Below are 7,316 nucleotides of genomic sequence, written 5' to 3' on the forward strand. Positions count from 1 at the left end.
CATCATTCTGAGTTTATTTTTGTGTATAGTGTAAGTTGGTGGTCTAATTTCATTTTTTTGTATGCATCTGTCCAATTTTCCCAACACCATTTATTGAAGAGACTACCTTATCTCCATTGTATGCTCTTGCCTCCTTTGTCAAATATTAAATGAGCATAATGACTTGGATTAATTTCTGGGTTCTCTGTTATGTTCTATTGGTCTATATGCCTGTTCTTTTGCCAGTACCAGGCTGTTTTGAGTACAGTGGCTTTGTAGTATAACTTGAATTCTGATATTGTGATTCCTCCAACTTTGTTTTACTTTGTTAAGATTGCTGCAGCTATTCCAGGTCTTTTTTTGATTGCATATAAATTTTTGGAGAATTTTTTCTAGCTTTTTGAAATATGCTGTTGGTATTTTAATAAGGATTGCATTGAACCTATAGATTGCCTTGGGTAGTATGGACATTTTAATGATGTTGACTTTACCAATCCATGAGCATGGTATATTATTACACTTGCGTATATTTTCCTCTATCTCCTTTTTCAATGTCTGTAGTTTTCCAAATATAGGTTTTTTAAATCTCCTTGGTTAAGTTTATTCCTAAGTATCTAATTTTTTTGTTGCAATGGGAAATTGGATTGTTTGTTTGGTTTCCCTTTCTGATAGTTCATTATAAGGTTAAAAAAATTCATTTAAGTGGAAATAGAAGGATCATACCTCAATATAATAAAGGCCCCATATGACAAAACTACAGCCAATATCATACTCAATTGGCTAAAACTAAACGTGTTTCCCTTAAGATCAGGAGCAAGACAGGGATGTCCACTTTCACCACTCCTATTCAACATAATAGTGGAAATTCTAGCCATAACAATCAGACAAGAAGAAGTGATAAACTGGAAAGAAAGAAGTAAAATTGTCATTATTTTCAGAAGACATGATATTGTGTTTAGAGAACTCTAAAGATTCCACCAAACAACTACAGGGACTGATAAATAAATTTAGTAAAGTAGCAGGACATAACATTAATATTCAGAAATTGGTTGCATTTTTATACAGCAACTATAGGCCTGGTGCGTGAAATTCGTGCATGATGGGGGAGGGGGGGTCCCTCAGCCTGACCTGCACCCTCTTGCAATCTGGGACCCTCAGGGATTGTCTGACTGATGGTTTAGGCCCAATCTCACAGAGATCCCTGCATGATCAGGCCTAAACTGGCAGTAGAACATCCCTCTCACAGTCTGGGATCACTGGCTTCTAATCGCTTGCCTGCCTGTCTGCCTGCCTGATCGCCCCTAACCACTCACCTGCCTGCCTGATCGACCCTAACCACAGCTGCCCCTGCCCCCACCACTGTAGCTTAGTCCAGAAGGACAGCCAGAATGATGTCCGGAAGGTCGTTTGGGTGTCTGGTATAATTAGCATATTATGCTTTTATTATTATACATAATAAACTCTGAGAAAAATAAACTAATGAAGAGCAAAATAAACCACCAACAAAACAAAAAGGGAACCCACCATATGGGGAAACATATTTGCAAATGATTTATTAGATAAGGGGTTAATCTCCAAAATATATACAGAACTTATACAACCCAACATCAGGAAGACAAACAATCCCATTAACGACATGGCCAAAGGACCTGAAAGACACTTCTCCAAAGAGGACATAAAGATGCCAATAGATATGAAAAAAAATGCTCAAGGTCACTAATTGAGAGAGGGATGCAAATAAAAATTATCATGAGGTATCACCTCACACTGATCAGAATGGCAACTTTAAATAAATCAAAAAACAACAAGTGCTGGTGAAGATGCAGATAAAATGTAAACTAGGGCACTGTTGGTGGGAATGTGGACTGGTGCAGCCACTATGGAACACAGTATGGAGTTGCCTCAAAAAATTAAAAATGAAATCACATTTTGACCTAGCTTCTGGGTATATATCCTAAGAATCCTGAAACACCAATCAGGAATAATATATACACATTTATGTTCATAGCAGCATTATTTACAATAACCAAGATCTAGAGACAGCCCAAGTTCCCATCAGTAGATGAATGGATAAAAAAGCTGTAATACATTTACACAATGGAATACTACATGGCTGCAAAAAAGAAGGGACTCTTACCATTTGCAACAGCATGGATGGACCTGGAGAACATTATGCTACGTGAAATAAGCCAGTCAGAGAAAGATAAGTATCACATGATTTCACTCATATGTGGAATCTAAATAACAAAATAAACTGACAAACAAAATAGGACCAGTGGCATGAATAAATGGAACAGCCTGACTGATCTCAAAGAGGAGGTGGGTGGGGAGGACGGGAATAGATCAACCAAAGAACTTATATACATATATGCTTAGCCCATGGACACAGAAAATACTGTGGGGAAGGTCTAGGGAAGGCAGGGGCAGGGTGGAGAGAAGCAAAGTGTAAGAAAATGTGGGACATCTGTAATAGAGTCAACAATAAAAATATAAAAAGAAACTAAGACATCAATGCTATTTATAATTGCATAAAAAAGAATGTACTTAAGAATAAATTTAGCCAAGGTTATAAAAGACTTGTACTTGAGATATTATAAGATATTGAAGAAAGAAATTGAAGAAGATACAAATAAGTAGAAGTATATACCATGCTCATGGGTAGGAAGAATTAACATCATTAAAATGTCCATACTACTCAAAGCAATCTATAGGTTCAATGCAATGTCTATCAAAATACCAATGGCATTTTTTACAGAGTCAGAACAAATAACTCAAAAAGTTATAGAAATCCACCAAAGACCCCAAATAGCCTCAGCAATCTTGAAAAAGTAAAACTAAGTATGAGGTATCACACTACTTGATATCAATCTATATTACAAGGTCATAGCAATCAAAATAGTATGCTATTGGCATAAAAACAACATATAGATAAATGGAACAGAATAGGAAGCCCACAAATAAACCTATGCCTGTATGGTCAATTAATATTTGACAAAGGAGCCAAGAACACAATGGGGTAAAGACAGTTTATTCAATAAACGGTGTTGGGAAAATTGGACAGATACATTCAGAACTGAAACCCGACCACCTTCTCACACCATGAATAAGAATAAACTCAAAATGGATTAAAGACTGAAATGTATGACTGGAAACCATAAAAATTCTAAAAGAATAAACTTTTTGGCATTTCACTTATCAATATTTTTTTCTGATATATCTCTAGGTCAAGGGAAATAAAAGAAAAAGTAAATAAATGTGACTACATCAACTAAATCAAACTAAAATGATTTTGCACAGCAAAGGAAACCATCGACAAAACAAAAAGACAACCTACTGAATAGAAGAGCATATTCATCAATGATACATGTGGTAAGGGGTTAATATTCAAAATCCATGAAGAACTCAGACAAGTTAACACCAGTAAACACACACACACACACACACACACACACACACACACATACACACACACATACACACACACACACACTCACACGCACAAATACCCTACCTGGGCAGAAGACCTGAAGAGACACTTCTCCAAGGAGGACATATAGATGGCCAATAGACATATAAAATGTTGCTCAAAATCACTAATCATCAGAGAAATGCAAATGAAAACCACAATGAGATACAATTCCACTCCTGTCAGAATGGTTATCATAATCAGTGAATCAACAAACAAGTGTTGGTGAAGATATGGAGAAAAGGGAACCCTTGTGCATTATTGGTGGAAATGCAAATTGATGCAGCCACTATGAAAAACAGTGTGGAGGTTTTTAAAAAATTTTTAAGTGGAACTTCTTATGATCCAGGGATGCTACTTCTGAGGATATATCCAAATAAAACAAAAAAAAATGCATCCTTATGTTCATTGCAGCATTATTTAGAATAGCCAAGATATGGAAGCAACCCAAGTGCCCCTCAATAGATGAGTGAATAAAAATGTTGTGGTATATTAACACGATGGAATACTATTGGACCATAAAAAAGATGAAATCTTACCCTTTGCAACAGCATAAATGGACCTAAAGGGTATTATGCTTAGTGTAATAAGGCATATGGAGAAAGACAAGTGCCATATAATTTTATTTATATTTGGATCTAATTAACAAAATAAACCAACAAATAAAATAAAAAATAGACTCATACATACATAGAACAGACTTATAGTTGTCAGAGCGGAGGGATATTGGGGGCTGGGTGAAAAAGGTGAAGGAATTAAACAATAAAAGTTGTTAGTTGCAGAATGTTCACAGAGGTATAGATTATATGATAGAGAATATAGTCAATAATATTGTGATAAATATGTTTGGGGCAGGTGGGTACTTGAATCAGTGGAGACAACATTCTGTAAAGTACATGATTTTCTAAGCACTTTGCCATATACCTGAAACTAATACAGAATAACATTGAATGTAAACTGTAATTGAAAAATTAAGCAACTTAATTAGGACCGAACAACCGGAACGGCAGGAATGACTGGATGACCAACCAGTAGCTATGATGTACACTGACCAAGACCTTGCTGCTGGGGCCCTGACAGTCCCGAATCTGGTTCACCCACACCCTGGACCCAGACAGGAAGGAAGAGGGAGCCCAATTCCATGTGGAATCGGCAGTTGGTTAGCTTGCTGCTGGGGCCAACCTTCTGCAGCCCCTCCCCACCACTGGCTGGCCCCCCATGGGCCCCGATGGGGGGTGGGCTGGCCAGCCAACCTCCCGTGGTCCCTTCCTCCCATGTGCTGGCCCCCCCAGATTGGCCCTGATGGCAGGCCAAGCCGAGGGACCCGTGCACAACTTCATGCACTGGGCCTCATGTATGTGAGTGTGTGTGTGTGTGTGTGTGTGTGTGTATATCCTATCTAATAAAAGAGTAATATGCAAATTAACCATCACTCCTCACTCAGTCCTTCACAAAGATGGCTGCGGCCATGGAACTGGAGCGAGCAGGAGGCTTGTGTTGCCCTCGGCGATGGAGGAAGCCAAGCTTCCCGCCTGCCCTGGCCATCCCTAAGCTCTGCTCAAGGCTACAAAGTTTCAATTATAGAATATAAATAAATCCCAGATACCTGCTTCCAGCCGCCATGACCTCTGCTGAAGGAGGGGCTGGGAGCCTTGGTTGTCAGGGGGAACCCAACCTGGGCTCTGCTTAAGGCTACAAAGTTTCAATTATAGAAGTTAAATAAATCCCAGATACCTGCTTCCACCCTGTGGGTGTGGCCAGCCTGAAAACGGCCATCAGCCTCTCACCCAGGCTGGCAAGGCACCCCAGCAGGGACCCCCACCCTGAAGGGGGTGTGGCTAGCTTGCAAACAGCCATTAGCCTCTCACTCAGGCTGGCCAGGCACCCCAGCGGGGACCCCCGTCCTGATCTGGGACACCAAATATATATATATAAACTAGAGGCCTGGTGCATGAAATTCATGCACTTGGGGGAGGGCGGGGTGCCTCAGCTGGGCCTGCACCCTCTTGCAGTTCAGGACCCCTAGCTCTTTACCGCCTGACTCACTACTCCTTAGCATTGCCGCTGAGGCAGAAGAAGCTTCTGCCATCACCACTGCACTTGCCAGCCATGAGACCAGCTTCTGGCTGACTGGCTCTCCCACTGTGGGAGCACACTGACCACCAGGGGTAAGCTCCTGTGTTGAGCATCTGCCCCCTAGTGGTCAGTGCGCATCATAGCAACTGGTCATTCTGGTAGTTCTGCCATAATGGTTGCTTAGGCTATTATTATGTACTAGAGACCCGGTGCACGAAATTCGTGCACTGGGGGTGGGGTTCCCTCAGCCAAGCCTGCCCCTCTCACAGTCCGGGAGCCCTCAGTGGATGTCCTACTGATGGCCACAGTCTGGCAGCAGAGGCTCGGAGTAGGCGTCCCGTGAGTGTGTATATGTCTGTGTGTGCGTGTGTGTGTGCGTGTGTGTGTGTGTGTGTGTGTGTCTGTCTGCTAGTCGCCATGGCGACCAGGGAGCCCGCCCAGCTGGGGACTGCCCACAGGCCAGGCTTGCTCTCCTGCTCCCAGATCCCCATGGCGACCAGGAAGCAGGCCCAGCTGGGGGCTGCCCACAGGCCAGGCTTGCTTTCCTTCTCCCAGATCCTCATGGTGACCAGGGAGAAGGCACAGCTGGGGGCTGCCTACAGGCCGCACTTTTCTATTTACCAATGGCTGGATCACCACAGCGACCCAGGACCCAGCTACACTTTCCTGTTCTCTAATAGTCATAGGTTCCCGGCTGGGGGCAGGGCTTAGCAGTGCGGGGCTTAGGCAGCACAGGGGTCCCGGCTGGGGGCTCAGGTGGCACACAGGGGTCCCAGCTGGGGGTTGGGCTTATGCCCCACTGCCCAGGGCTGCACATGGAGCCCAGATGGCAGCTTGAGCTCTCCTACCCTGCCTGGAGGGTAGGATAGAGGCCTGGTGCATGGGTGGGGGCCTGCTGGTTTGCCCTGACAGTGTCCTAGATCAGGGTGGGGGTCCCACTTGGGTGCCTGGCCAGCCTGGATGAGGGGATGATGGCTGTTTGCAGCTGGTCACACCCCCTTCAGGGTGGAGTTCCCCACTGGGGTGCCTGGCCAGTCTGGGTGAGGGCCTGAGAGCCATTTTCAAGCTGGAGGGCAACTTAAGCTCCCAGCCTCTCCTTTCTTTTTCTTTTTTTTTTAATTCTGGTATTTATTTACCTTCTATAGCTGTCACTGGAGCTGAGAGCTGGCTCCAGCTCTGAGGGCTGAAAGCAGGTTTCTGGGTCTGTTTGGCTTCTATAATTGAAACTCTGTTGCCATCACAGCAGCTTTAAGCTCTGAGGCCAAAGCTGGTTGAAAGCAGCTCTCTGGAGCTTGTTTAGCTTCTATAATTGCAACATAGTTGCTTAGAGTGCAGCTCAGATGCTGGCAGCGGCAGGCAGGGAATGTTGGCTTCCTCCATCATTGGAGCAAGCAAGCCTCCTGTTGTCTTCAGCTGCATGGTTGCAGGACACCATCTTGGTTGGCAGTTAATTTGCATATCCTGCTGATTAGCCAATGGGAAGGGTGTCGGGGTTATGGTCAATTTGCATGTTTCTCTTTTATTAGATAGGATACTAGAGGCCCAGTGCACAAAAATTTGTTCACTGGAGGGGAGGGTCTCTCAGCCCAGCTTGCCCCCTATCACATACTGGGAGCCCTAGGGAATGTCATACTACCTGCACCCTGCTCCCCTTGGGGAGCAGGCCTAAGCCACAGTCTGGCCTCCCTTTGTGGGAGTTGACCAGGCTGATCAGGGGAAGGCACCAGCCCCATCACTGCACTGTTTCAGCCACTGCCAGTCACCACAGCCACCAAGGTGTTTTCATCAGCACAGA

This window comes from Myotis davidii, unplaced genomic scaffold (genome assembly GCF_000327345.1).
Source record: "Myotis davidii unplaced genomic scaffold, ASM32734v1 scaffold318, whole genome shotgun sequence".
NCBI lineage: Eukaryota > Metazoa > Chordata > Mammalia > Chiroptera > Vespertilionidae > Myotis > Myotis davidii.